Source organism: Spermophilus citellus (genome assembly GCF_964194105.1).
Source record: "Spermophilus citellus genome assembly, chromosome: X".
Lineage (NCBI taxonomy): Eukaryota > Metazoa > Chordata > Mammalia > Rodentia > Sciuridae > Spermophilus > Spermophilus citellus.
Window position 1 is genome coordinate 30044844 of NC_138190.1, and position 15928 is coordinate 30060771.

Genomic DNA, 15928 nt, shown 5'->3' on the forward strand with positions numbered 1-15928 from the left:
GGTTTTTGTGTGGACATATTCCCCCAAGTGTGATCATTTTGTCATATAAGTAACAGTATGTATAATGTTATAAGAAAATTTCTATTTTTTTTAAAAAATATTTTTAGTTTTAGATTTAAATGATACCTTTATTTTATTTATTTATTTTTATGTGGTGCTAAGGATTGAACCTAGTGTCTCACACATGTTAGGCAAGTGCTCTACTATGGAGCTTAACCAAATTCCTATCATTTTCTAGAATGACTATAGTATTTTACATTCCCACCAGTATTGCACAAATGATCCAGTTTCTCCACATTCTTGCCAGTAGCTGGCAGTCATTCTGGTAGGAGTGCAGTGATAGCATAGAATGGTGTTTTATTTTTATATCCCTAGTGGCTAAAATGTTGAACAATTTTTCCTGTGCTTATCAGCCATACTTAAAAACTTTTCAGTAAAATGTCTGTTTGTGTCTTTTAACTATTTCCTGCTTAGATTTTTTTATTGTTAGCTTTTGAAAGTTCTTTATCTATTCTATGCACAAATTATTTTGCAAATATTTTTCCCAGCATTCTGGTGTTGGTATTGTGTCAGTTTGATGTGTTGATTGATGATATTGTTCAGTTATTCTATATATTTAATGAGTAACTGTCTAGTAGTTCTGTCAGTTCAACAGATGAGTGTGCTGAAATATCCAACTCACTTGCTAATTTCATTCTAACAAAATTGCTTAATGTATTTTCTAGCTGTTTATTTGTGTGTGTGTGTGCATTTAAAATTGCTGTGTTGTCAAAGTGTATATGTCATTTTACCAATAAGTGATGTCCTGTATCCTTCTCTGTCATTGATAATTTTCATAGTAATGAGGACTACTTTATGATATATTCATGTATCTTCAACATATATACAAGTATGAATCTATACACATCATACATCTATATCATTCATCTATATACATCTACATCAATATACCTAAATCTATGTATGCATGTATATATATATATATATATGCATATAAAGTCCATATACCTATATCTAGCTATTTTTCTATCTATGGAATAATGATTTCTGATATTTTTGATGAATGTTTGCATGGCATAACTTATTTTATCCTTTTAGTTTCAACTTTCTTATATCACGAAATTTAAAGGAGTTTTAAATATCAACTTTTTAAAAATTGATATATTTAGATGATTTATATTTAACATATCTAAGTTAGAACTAAATTTGATATTTTATCATTTGTTTCTTCCATTTGTCGTCTCTTCCCATATGTTACCATCCTATGGGCTAAGTGGATAATTTTAGAATTCCATTGTGATGTACCTTTTATGTTGGTATCTATATACAATTTTAGGATTATATATTTTATATATATATATATATATATATATATATATATATATATATAGAGAGAGAGAGAGAGAGAGAGAGAGAGAGAGAGAGAAGTGAAGTTTATTTATATAGAGATGTACAAACATCCATTTAGGCCTTTCCACCATCTTCCCTTTTAACAAAGTTATATTTTTTGTTTCAACCATCAAACATAATTTTAAAAACTCAAGGGGAGAGAAATAATTTGTTATAATTGCCCCATTTTCATCTTTCCTGTTTTTATTATTTTTAATGTTCAAAATTTTGTTTTTTCTTGTCTATTTGAAGAACTTTCTTTACTCTTTGGGACTGTCTGCTAGTAATGGATTCTGTTTGCTTTCATTCGTGTGTTAATGTCTTTGTTTCCCTTTCTTGAATGTATCTTTATTGTATATAGAATTTTGGATTTGAAAAACTCTGTGTTACTCCCTTCTGGACTCCATTTTCTGAATAAAAATATGTTCTCATCCAATATATTATTCCTGTATAAGTAATATGCCATATTTCAGTGGCAGTTTTAGAATCTCTCTGTCTTTAGTTGTCATAAATTTAAGAATTATGTGTGTTGATGTTGAATTGTTTGGGATTTAACTTATCTGGAGTTTGTTTGTTTCCTTAGTTCCTAGATTCTCATTATTTTCAAATATTTGGAAAATTTTCTATCATTATTTCTTCAATTTTTTTAGGCCTATATTCTTTCTCCTCACTTTCTTAGACTCCAATAATATAAATATTAGATGTTCTTCTGTTGACTCATAGGATTTGAAGATTCTATTATTTTCTTTATTTTTAGTCTGTCTTTTTCCTGTTATTCAGATTGTTTTCTTTTTATCTGTTTGAGGTCACTGATTCATTCTTTCACCATCTCCCTTCTGTTATTGAATTCTCCCTTCTGTTATTGAATTCATCCATCCTGTACATTTTTTGATTTGGTGGTTATATTTGTTATTTTTAAGTTTTCCATTGTTCTTTATATTTTTCTTTTTAAAATGTTTTGCTGGGGCGGGGGATGTGGCTCAAGCGGTAGCACACTCGCCTGGCATGCGTGCGGCCCGGGTTCGATCCTCAGCACCACATACCAACAAAAGATGTTGTGTCTGCCGAGAACTAAAAAATAAATATTAAAAAAAAATTCTCTCTCACTCTCTCTCCTCTCTCACTCTCTCTTTAAAAAAAATGTTTTGCTAAGATGTTTTATTATTTCTTTTTGTTTCAAAAGGTGTCTTTGATTGCCCTTTAGTTATTTTAATAATATCTGCTTTAAAGTCCTCATCAGATAGTTACAACATCTATATCAAGTTCATGTTGATGTCTGTTGATATTTTTTCCTCTTTCAAATTGAGATTTTTCTGGGTTTTAGTATATTGTGATTTTTTAAAAAAAAGTCTGTATATTTCAGTATTACATTTTAAGACTCTTATTCCAATGTAAATATTCCATTTTAGCAGGCAAAACTCAATTTTGATTTAACACACAGGCCTTAGCCTACTTTTAAGCTTTGTGGTTCAAATTTAAGGTTTCAGAATCCTTTCAGTGTTATTCTTGTCTGCTTCTTTTGTGTACTGCCCAGATAGCAATTCAAATCTTGGCAAATTCCATATAGTTATTTAGTCCATAATCCTTCTGACATTTTGATTCTGGTCAGTTTCACATGAGGCTTACTCAGGCATTTGTATGGGACTTCATATTTGGTTTAATGAGTTCCTTTTTCCAGTTTCAGCATCTCCATAATTCTCTTCTCTCTCCCTCTCTGAGAGTGAAGTGTGGGGAAATAGGACCATTCTGAATTTCTACTGGAAAAGAATGTACTCCATGTTCCCTATTTAGCCTCTGCTGACTCCACAGGAGCAGTGGGAGAAGGGAGAGGTGCCTCCTTGTTATCATCAGGCAGAGAGCAAATATCTGAGCTTACTATTCAGAGGGCTGACACCACACCAACCACAAAAAAATGACACTGCCTCAATGTTGCTTTGTAAGGATGTGATGCTAGGTTTCCCACTTAGTCTCTGCTAACTTTGGGAGGGTAACACTATTTCATTACTATTGGGTGGTGCATGAAAATCCACATTCCACTTCAGCCTCCAATGACACTGTGTGGACAGCAGGAACAGGATTATGTTTCTCATCATTGGTATTAAACTGAAGAAGGGTGCTTATTATAAAAATGCTTTCTGCCCTTCCTATGTTTAAGCTATGAAGAACACTCTTTTATTATGCCTCTTTGTTCTGTATCTGGGTTGTGAGTTCTTTGAGCATCCTATTGTAGGTACATGGAAACAAGAAAAAATGAAAACCCAGGGAACTCACTGCCATACTGTTTTTTAAGTCCTAATGTGTCAAGGAAATTTGTCCCATTCTTCCACATTTTTGGGAGATGTTTCTATGTTGTTTTATTTTTATGTATTTGTATAGGGGATTTTAGCTGTATGCATTGTAACAAAAAAAAATGTGCAAATTTTTTCTAGAACTAAAGTTCAAGCAAGCTTTTGAAAAACAAATTTGTAATATACTGTGATGATATCTCACACCTACATGCACAGGAAAAGCTTTTATTTCTACCAATATTCTAACACTGCATTATATTAATTTGTGAAGTCACAAGCACATTTTTAATTGAATTACTAAATGTGCTTCCTAAGTATTGTCTAGACTCAATTTTGCTTATATTTCTGCCTCTATAAATTCTTAACTACTCTGTTTAGGAAATTACAGCTTATCTTTCTTTTTTAAAATATTTTTAGTTGTGGATGGATACAATATCTTTATTTATATAAGGTGCTGAGGATCATACCCAGTGCCTCACACATGCAAGGCAAGTGCTCTACCACTGGGCTACAACTCCAGCCCCAGCTCATCTTTCTTTTGAGAAGAAAGAGATTTTTGAAAAAGTAAAATACTCTACCTTTTTTTGAGTATATCAGTCAAGATATGACCAGAGAGGCAGGAGTACCAATAGAATGAAAATATATATATGAATGTTTGAGTCAGAGAGGCATACCATGTCCAGAGTGACCAAACTTGTGGGTTTCAGTGACAGGTGAAGCGGGATAAGAAAAATGAAGACTCACACACACACACACACACACACACACACACACACACACACAGAGATGATTTTGAAGATAAAGCTGGGCTTGGGTGGAATGCTGCTCTCTGATGGAGAAGGAGGTCTAAAGACTTATGCCAGCAATCTTTATATATGTCTCTTCATCAGGTTAAAGACTATGCAAGCATTATTCTTTGTACTCAGAAAGTTACAGTACTAGCAGCATTTATGTAGCTTTTCTGCAATTACATTCTCCAGTTGCAATGTACAATGTTAGGAGCTTTATGTAGCTCTCAAGAAAGTCCATTGTTTAAAGTTACTGTTAGGTGGGCAGTTTCAGGAGTAGCAGAGCTGGTGAAAAATCCTGGTTGTCTAGAAAGAAAGTTCCTTTATTCCCAGGAGCTATGTGCCTTAGATCAAGGTCAAGGCTGATAAGACTCTAGCACAGAGCCTCCTCATGGAGGGCATTACCACAGCAGCAAAGCATCCTGCACCTTTGCAGAGAAACATTCCCAGGCACCAGGCATGCCACAGCCATGAGGTCATCAGAGACCCCAATCTCAGACACTGCTCTTGCATTCTCTCAGAGGCACAGAGAGACAGAGAGAGACTTATTATAAGGAATTGGCTTACATGATTGTAGGTGTGGGTATTCAAGACTAATGGCCATAAGAGCTGGCCACTAGGAGGAGAAAATTGGAACACTTGAGCAAAAATTGTTGTACACAGGCAGAATCAATTATTCTATAGGGAAGTCTCAGTTGTGCTTTTAATGTCCCTCAACTGATTGCATCATGCCAACCCCAATTATCTTGCATAATCTACCCTATTTAAACTGATTATGGGACTTATATCACATCATTAAAATTCTTTAAAACAACATCTAGAAATAGACTTTGAATTGAACTGGGAACTTCAGCACAGTCAAGGTTACATATCCAAAAGTCTAACACCCTGGGTAATCCAAGATTTCCTGCAATAGCCAATAAAATTGCACAAAACCAAGTATAATAATTATTTCAAAGCATAGAGGTATTCAAATTTTAATAGAAAATGAAGAATTTAAATATTTTGATTATACAAGATAGAGCAGAAATTGTATAGCAGTCAAGAATAAAAAATTATCTTGTGATTTTGAGATAAGTTAGAAACAGGAAAGTTATATTGTAAGAAGTCACTACAAAACTTTTCTTTGTAATGAATAACATTGCCTTAGCTATCTTTTGATCAAAATAATTAACATTGATATATTATATAACCTATAAAATTAAATAAGTTTAAAAATTAATTTCAAAAGAACTAAATGAAATAATTAAATTCTGGAAATGTTTTTTATAATGACACATTATGATTTCGAGCATGCAAAATTATTTATAGATGCTATAAACTCAATGTTAATATTAATAATAATAAAGTTTATTGTTAAAAATATTAATTAGTATTCTGCAGTAGGCCCCTACTATGTGCCAGGCCCTCAAATAAGTGTTTCAGATAAAATCTATCTAATCTGTTTAGCAACTGTCTTGGGTAAATACTGTTATGCTCTCCTGTTTCAGATGAAGGAATTGAAACTCCAAGAATTCAAATGGTCTGCAGAGATTTTATCTGACATGTAGACATTGCAAAGATAATCACTATAACTAAGCTTAAAATAGATATGAGGAAATTTTAGAGAGTAATTTTGTACTCTTCTTGTAAGTGGTATTCTTTTATCACACTTAAACTATCTATAAAACAAAGAAAAAGCCAACTCTGACAGTCTACAAATTTAAAAATTTTCAAAGTGAAAACCAACCTAAACAATATTTACTCAAATAACACTGGAATAAAATGTTTGCATTGGTAGTCATCCTTTCTATGTCATATATTCTTGTGCTGGTTATCAATTTATTAACATTCAGCTCCAAATGCGAAATTTTCACCTGCTCTATGAAAATGAGGGTTCTTTAAATAATTTTCTTTTGTCAGTTGACACTGAATTTATCTCAGTAGAGGGCGCTGAAGATACACTGCAAGATGAAAGAGGTTCTGCTTCCTGGTTCCAGTGGACTGACTCAGCAGGCTCCTGCAACTTGCAGGATTTTCTCCCACATCTGACTCCTGCAGTCCAGCATTTTCTCCAGTGCTTAGCTCTTGCAGTACTCAGTGGCCAGCAACATTCAGCAGTAAGTAGCTTCCCCTGACAACCTTCCTCAAGCACTCTTGAAACAGAGTGCCTCTGATGAAATACCTCTCCATAAGAATGTTCCTCCTTACTCTAGAGGGAAGGTTTCCAGAAAGTTCTGCTGTCATGGTACCAGCTTTTCTGCCATTCAATGAAGGATGACTGTGGTCTGAATCTCAGCACTGTACTGGGGGGCAGCATTCTTCCTAAGGTGCTCTATCTTAGAACTAATGTAATGACTACTCCATACACCTAGTATTTCGGTATTCTTTAAAGTAATCCTTCTATCCCATTAGTCAATTGCTTATAATGCCAATTGTGTAGTTACTGTTATGTTATAGTTAATAATTATTTTTATTAAGCTTTTTCCCATCCAAATTATAATGTGATTTCTTTCAGTTCTGACAGTGGTCACAGGAGACAGACTATCAAAAATGGGATTTTAGTTTGATTATCCTTTTGGGCTGGGCCACAGTGCTGAGCTCCTTTCATATTGTGTGGCCTCAAAATTAATCGGGCTATCACTTGTGCTTGATTGTGATGAAACGCTAACTGAAATTTGTGCCTTAGGAGACCAAGTAGCTGCTTCACTTGATTATTATGACAGTAATGATGACTGAAAAGACTAGAGTGGAATAGAGTCTTTTGAGTTCACCTGAGTGCTTACAAAGAGAAAATGACAAGCTCAAGATTGTTAAATCCCAGCTCAAGTTATAGTCCATGAATCAAAGAGCTTCCATGACAGTCCTAAAAGAAGCTCTTATTTCTTATATTCACAGGGGCTGATGTTGCTGAAAATCAAACACAAAATTTCAGTATGTGGGTTGCTGAATTATAATGACAGTAAAGTTCACAGGCTTGCCAAGTTTTTCAATGGATATTTAGGGCTGAAATTGGAATCCTGAAACTTTGGAGAAAATTGGTTTGATTCAGAAGAAACTAACAATCTTGAGCAACACTCTTGAAGTTTCTAAGGCATTTCATCATAAAGTTGTGGGCAAAAGCTAACAAGCCAGGTGCACTGTGTACATGTTGTGATGGAATCACAGGCTATGAAAAATTTTTTTTAACCTGTAGTGTTCTTGAATATGTTCAGAGATCAAAACTATTGTCCTGTATGATCAGTTCCATAAACCTATCAGTGTATAAGAAAACCCTTAGAGGGTATCTTGTAAGAGAAGAGAGACCTAACTTTTTGTGAGTGAATTGAAGGAAGTCTTGAGGAAAATGAAGAGAAATAGAAGGAAAAAGGAGAAAGGTTTTGGGAAACCCAGATTAAAAAGGAAATTATAAATCATAGAAGAGGCCAATAGTATAAAATACTGCAGTAAATTCCATTAGCAAAAAAGATTGAAACGTGTCCATTGGATTTGTCCTTTCAAAGCGTGGTATGAGTATAGTGAAATTTGGGATTGAACAGTAGATGGGGGGGGTACATATAAATATCTCTGTCTATCTATCTATATCTATATGTAGATATATATTGTATTAAAATATCTCATCTTTGAGTTTTCACTATGGGTCCTCAGTTGAAATAGTAATTCTGAAATTAGGAAGGAATAAGATCAAGATTCCTAGCATCAACATACAGATTTAGCATAATTCTGAATATTTTGACCCAAACAATACAACCATGAAAAAGGAGATGATGATGATGATGATGATGATACAAATAGTTTTCAAAATTTTTAGTGTAGATGGACACAATACCTTTATTTATTTATTTACTACTGAGAATTGAACCCAGGGCCTCACACATGTTAGGCAAGCTTTCTACCACTGAGCCACAACCCCAGTCTGATGATAGAAATATATAAACACTTGACATAGAGAAAAACATTTAAACAATTATTATTATTATAAGAGATTAACAAAATGTTTATTTTAGAAACCTTGAAGAATAACAGAAAATATGCTAGAACTAAGCAGAGAAGATCAGTAAGATAACTAGATGTCAGATGGAATAGAAATTAATAAAATAAAAATTTTATGCTATCCATAACTTGTGATAAAGAATAATTTTAAAGGATAATTAACAATGATACTATAAAAGATATTCCTCCACACTATGATAAAACAGGCTGTTCTCAAATGTGAAAACTCAATGTCTTAAAATACCAGTTTTCCAAAAATTAGATATTTGAGACCATGCCAATTCCATGTCACAAAAAGCCTTTTATTTCTTGAAATAGGAAAAAAAAATATTCTAGCATTTAGACAGGTCAGTCTATGAGAAGAGTCAAGAAATCATGTTATTGATGATTGTGAAGTAGAACTTACTATACAAAATGATAAAGGATGGTATAAAGTTGCTATTATTTAAAATGAAAAAATTGAAACACCAGGTATGAAATAGACTGAGAAGTCAAAAGTACATTATCAATTTATATTATAGAAGCAGGCCTAAGTATATAAGGGACTTTGGTATATAATAAAAACTCATTTTAAATCACTGCAGATACTGAATGTTGTTCAATAAATAATGCTGGGATATCAGGGAAAGTTTAGAGAACAAATATTAGTAGACCTCTACCCCACACCCTCCATAAGACTACATTTAAATGTACATTATCATAAATGTCTGTGCATATGCTTTCCTCCAAGCTCCAAGAAATTAATCATAAGAAAAGCATATAAACAAGTATGAAACAAATGACAATGAAAAGTTACTGACTGTAGCATTAGTATAACACTAAATAGATGGAGATGACCTAAATATCCAAAGAGGGAATTATAAAAAAATTAGGATGCATCTGTAAAACTGCATAATATAGAACCTTCAACAATAATGATTTACATATATAGTACAAAATGATTACTATGTATCATTAAAGGGAAAATTTTAAAAAGGTAATTAGAGTATGTGAACATTTTAATTAAAAAACTATATATGTTAATGTATATTTAGAAAAAGATCAGTCTGCTGATAATGGTAAGTTCAGGTATGATATATTATGCTTCTGAAATTTCTTTACATTCTCCCTCGTATTTTTTTTCTATATTGTCTGACCTAACTTCACAATTGAATGAAATAACAAATCTATTTCTTAAATGACAGTAATTTTTGTATACAAACTATTTTTCCATTAACAAAAGCTATGTTTTGTGTTACCTGTAACTAAAATGTAAATAATTTTATTAGGTAGGTATTGCTGCAAAACAAATTATCCCAAACATAATGGCTTAAGATAATAATCATTTGCTATCTACTACAGTTGCTGTGGGTCAGAAATTTGGGAATAGCTTGGCTGGTTGCTTTTGGTCCGGGGTCTCCTGTGAGATTGCAGTTAAATGTCAGGCTGATCTATACTCATGGGAAGACTTGTCTAAGACTGAAAGATCAGATTCCAAGGTGGCTCACTCATATGCCTGGAAAGGTGGTGCTAGCTCCTGGAAAAAGACCTCAGTTCCTCTCCTGGTGAGGACAGCTACCTTAGGGTTGCTTGCATGTACTTAATATGTGCCTACCAGTTTCTCTTACATTAATAATTCAATAGTACAAAGAAGAAGCGATAATGTCCTTTATTTTTTTAATATTTATTTTTTAGTTGTAGTTGGACACAATACCTTTGTTTCTTTTTTTTTTTTTAAACAGAAGGCAACTTATTTTTTTTATTGGTTGTTCACAACATTACAAAGCTCTTAACATATCATATTTCATACATTAGATTGAAGTGGGTTATGAACCCCCAATTTTACCCCAAATACAGATTGCAGAATCACGTCGGTTACACATCCACAATTTTACATAATGCCCTATTAGTAATTGTTGTATTCTGCTACCTTTCCTATCCCCTACTATCCCCCCTCCCCTCCCCTCCCATCTTCTCTCTCTACCCCATCTACTGTAATTCATTTCTCTCCTTGTTAATTTTCCCATTCCCCTCACAACCTCTTATATGTAATTTTGCATAGCAATGAGGGTCTCCCTTCATTTCCATGCAATTTCCCTTTTCTCTCCTGTTCCCTCCCGTCTCATGTCTCTGTTTAATGTTAATCTTTTCTTCCTGCTCTTCCTCCCTGCTGTGTTCATAGTTGCTCTCATTATATCAAAGAAGACATTTGGTATTTGTTTTTTAGGGATTGGCTAGCTTCACTAAGCATAATCTGCTCTAGTGCCATCCATTTCCCTGCAAATTCTATGATTTTGTCATTTTTTATTGCTGCATAGTACTCCATTGTGTATAGATGCCACATTTTTTTATCCATTCATCTATTGAAGGGCATCTGGGTTGGTTCCACAGTCTAGCTATTGTGAATTGTGCTGCTATGAACATCGATGTGGCAGTATCCCTGTAGCATGCTCTTTTAAGGTCTTCAGGGAATAGTCCGAGAAGGGCAATAGCAGGGTCAAATGGTGGTTCCATTCCCAGCTTTCCCAGGAATCTCCAAACTGCTTTCCAAATTGGCCGCACCAATTTGCAGTCCCACCAGCAATGTACAAGTGTACCCTTTCCTTTTTCAAGGTAAGTTCCTGTTATCCCTAGTTTTTCTAATGTTTTGAACATAAAGGGATGCTGTACTTTGTCGAATGCTTTCTCTGCATCTATCGAGATGATCATATGGTTCTTATCTTTAAGTCTATTGATGTGGTGAATAACATTTATTGATTTCCGTATATTGAACCAGCCTTGCATCCCAGGGATGAATCCTACTTGATCATGGTGCACAATTTTTTGATGTGTTTTTGTATTCAATTCGCCAGAATTTTATTGAGGATTTTTGCATCTAGGTTCATTAGAGATATTGGTCTGTAGTTTTCTTTCTTTGAGGTGTCTTTGTCTGGTTTCGGAATCAGGGTGATGTTGGCCTCATAGAACGAATTTGGAAGAGCTCCCTCTTTTTCTATTTCCTGAAATAACTTGAAAAGTATTGGTATTAATTCTTCTTTAAAGGTTTTGTAAAACTCCGCTGTATACCCATCCGGTCCTGGGCTTTTCTTGGTTGGTAGTCTTTTGATGGCTTCTTCAATTTCATCCATTGATATTGGTCTGTTCAAATTGTGTGTATCCTCCTGACTCAGTCTGGGCAAATCATATGACTTAAGAAATTTATCAATGTCTTCACTATCTTCTATTTTATTGGAATATACGTTTTCAAAATAATTTCTAATTGTCATCTGTATTTCTGTAGCATCTGTTGTGATATTGCCTTTTTCATCCCGTATGTTAGTAATTTGAGTTCTCTCTCTTCTTCTCTTCGTTAGCATGGCTAAAGGTCTGTCAATCTTATTTATTTTTTCGAAGAACCAACTTTTAGTTTTGTTAATTTTTTCAATAGTTTATTTTGTTTCAATTTCATTGATTTCCGCTCTGATTTTAATTATTTCTTGCCTTCTGCTACATTTGCTTTTGTTTTGCTCTTCCTTTTCTAGGGCTTTGAGATGAAGTGTGAGCTCATTTATTTGTTGGTTTTTTCTTTTTTTGAGGAATGACCACCAGGCGATGAATTTTCCTCTTAAAACTGCTTTCATTGTGTCCCATAGATTCCGATATGTTGTGTCTGTATTTTCATTTATCTCTAAGAATTTTTTGATTTCCTCCTTTATGTCTTCTGTAACCCATTGATCATTCAGTAACATATTGTTCATTTTCCATGTGATGTAGGATTTTTCCTTCCTTCTTTTATCATTGATTTCCAGTTTCATTCCATTATGATCAGACAAAATGCATGGTATTATCTCCACCCCTTTATATTTACTGAGGGTTGCCCTATGGCATAATATATGCTCTATTTTTGAGAAGGATCCATGTGCTGCTGAGAAAAAAGTATATCCATTTTATGATGGTTGATATATTCTATATATGTCAGTTAAGTCTAGGTTATTGATTGTGATATTGAGTTCTATAGTTTCTTTGTTCAACTTTTGTTTGGAGGATCTGTCCAATGGTGAGAAAGGTGTGTTGAAGTCACCCATAATTATTGTGTTGTGGTCTATTTGATTCTTGAACTTGAGGAGAATTTGTTTTATGAATGTTGCAGCACCATTATTTGGTGCATACATATTGATAATCGTTATGTCTTGTTGGTGAATGGTTCCTTTTAACAGTATATAATGACCTTCTTTATCCCTTTTGATTAACTTAGTCTTGAAGTCGATTTTATTCGATATGAGGATGGCCACCCCTGCTTGCTTACGAGGACCGTGTGTGTGGTATATTTTTTCCCATCCTTTCACCTTCAGCCTGTGTATGTCTTTTCCAATCAGATGTGTCTCCTGGAGGCAGCATATTGTTGGATTTGTTTTTTTTAATCCATGATACCAGCCAATGTCGCTTTATTGGAGAGTTTATGCCATTCGCATTCAGAGTTACTATTGATATATGGTTTGTACTTCCATCCATGTTTGATTATTTATCCTTTTTTAAAAAATTTAGTTTGTTTCTCCATGATTATCTTTTCCCTCGCCCTCTGTCTTTACTGAGGCACTTCCCACTGTTGGTTTTGGTTATTGTTTTTCATTTCTTCCTCGTGTAGTGTTTTGCTCAAAATGCTTTGCAATGCTGGTTTTCGGGCTGCAAATTCTTTTAACTTTTGTTTATCATGAAAGATTTTTATTTCGTTGTCATACCTGAAGCTTAATTTTGCTGGATACAGAATTCTTGGTTGGCATCCATTGTCTTTCAGTGTTTGAAATACATTGTTCCATGACCTTCTTGCTTTCAGTGTCTGTGATGAAAAATCCGTTGTTACCTCATTGGTTTACCCCTGAATGTAATCTGTTCTCCTTTCTCTTGTAGCTTTTAATATTTTCTCTTTGTTCTGTATATTGGATATCTTCATAACAATATGTCTTGGCGTTGGTCTACTGTGATTTTGTGTGCTCGGTGTCCTGTATGCATCTTCAATTTGTTTATCTGTTTCCTTTTTTATTTCTGGAAAGTTTTCTGTAATTATTTCATTCACCAGGTTACTCATTCCCTTGGTTTTAATCTCTGTACCTTCTTCTATCCCGATGACTCGTAAGTTTGGTTTTTTTATGTTATCCCATAACTCTTGGATGTTTTTCTCGTGATTTTTTACCAGCCTTTCTGAGTTGGATAGACTCTTTTCAAGATGATATATTTTGTCTTCATTATCTGACGTTCTGGCTTCTACTTGCTCCACTCTGTTAGTGATACTCTGAATTGAGTTTTTAATTTGGTTTATCATTTCCTTCATTTCTAGAATTATTGTTTGATTATTTTTTATAATCTCTATCTCCTGATAAAGATGCTTAACCTCTTCTTTTATCTGTTTATGTAATTCATTCTCAATGTGTTCTTTCGCTGCTTGAATTTGCTGTCTCGTATCCTCTTTAAGGTTCCATTCCATCTGTCTAAGGTGTTCCTTGAGTTCTTTATATGACCATTTTTCTGGTGACTCTAGGTCCTCCTGAATATTTAGGCTGTCCTGCATTGTTTGTATTCCTTTTCTTCCTTGCTTTTTCAAGTTGCTCATGTTACTTCTTGTTCTGTTTGACTGCTGAGTTACTGTTTACTCCTATAAATTTATTTGATGCTTGGGAGGAAAGGTATTAGAAGGGAAGGGAAGAAGTCACTAAAGAGAATGAGAGTAAGCAGGTAGAATTCAAGGAAGGGGGGATAAGATAATTGAAAAGAAATGAAAAGACAAAAGAATAAAAAATAGGAAATAAAAAAAGAAAAAAAATAAAAAATAATTTAAAAAAATTAAAATTAAAATTAGAAGAAAAAAAAATTAAAAAAAATTGTAAAAAAGAATTAAAAAAAACAATAAGAAAGAAAAATGAAAATGAAAGAAAAACCCAAATCAAAAAAAAAGAGAAAAGAAAAAAAAAAACTAATAAATGCAGTCTTAGAGTTTGATTAACTTCTCTTCCAGTAGGTGGCACTGTGCCCACCAGGCCAAGTTTCTCCTGTCAATATGCGGGAACCAATCACTGTGCAGCAGCTCCTCCCAGACTGGGCGAGTCTCCAATCCTGAGTGTCTAGGGCCTCCTCTTGTGTCTAGTCACTTCCCACTTTTCCTCTAGCCAGGCCCCTCTCACAGGTGCTGCTCACCACAATACTGGCTACACGCCAGGTCTGCTGCTCCCGGGAGCCCTGTTTTCATGAACGACTGGGCACACTCTTCCAGTTTGCCATTCCCTCAGACCCTAAGTTTGTAGAGCTTGGGGCTGAGAATCCTCAGCGAATTTTACTTGCCCTCCGGTAGCCATGCCCCCGGTAGCTGGTGGAAGAGACCTCAGATGTCAGCCCTGGTGGGAGCGGTAGTTCTGCACCGCGGGTCCCGCGCCACCTCTGATTCCCTCGGGCTGGCTATCATGCTCACGGGAGAGCTGGGAGGGGCCCTTACGGGAGAGTTGGGAGGGGCCCTTAAGGTTTCCCCGATGTGTGGAGAGGGAAGGCTAGGGAATTACACACCTGTAGCCACAGGTTTCAATGAAGTTATCTCCTCCTCCGCAGTCTGATGACGTCAGTTCTCTTCCATGGTGGTGTCTCTTGCAAATGGCGACAGTTCGTTTCCCTTTGCCGGGTGACCAATGCAACGGGTGGGTCCTTACTGTCTCTCCCAAGCCCCGTTTCAAACCTGTGGCCACTACCTATGAAGGCTCGGTAGGCATTTACCTCCGTAGGATCAGAAGGGCTGACCAGTTGTTTCAGCCGGATGGATTAGTGCTGAGTCACAGCTGTTTGTCTGCGGGAAGCAGGCGAACGGGAGCTTGAATTCAGCCGATCTGGGCTCAGTGTGTGTTCTGAGAGGCCCAGACTGTTCGCCCCAGATCCACGTCAGCTCAGCATTGCCTAGTGATCCTGAGCAAACAGATTTAGGTTATTTACGACTCCCTATGCCTGCACAGCTGAAAAGGTCAGGGACTTGATCTCTCTGCGCCCGCCGCCATGTTGGAATCCCAACAGAAGGCCCCTTTGTTTCATTAATTTATTTTTATGTGGTGCTGAGGATCGAACCTATGGCCTTGCACATGCTAGGTGAGTGCTCTACCGCTGAGCTATAACCCCAGCCTCATGTCCTTTATGACCTAGCCTTGAAGTTACACATCATCAAATTTACAGTGTTCTATAGATCAAAATTTTGCTTTATTGAATATTGGAGGGCACTTCATAAGAACATAAATATTGGGAGGTAAGGACTATTGGGGCCATCTTGGAGGCTAACATAATTATGATAAAAAATGGAAATAAATTTATAAAATCATGAGTTGCAATAGAATATTTATATCATATTAGCATAGCATACTGATGGGTCTCCTGCATCACTTCAAAAGATTAAAAAGTGAGAATTACAGAGAAAATACTGTAAAACCAACATTAGGTAAATAAAGATACATACAATTATTATATGTGGTATTAACTACTATTTAAAGTGAAGAATGAATAAAGATT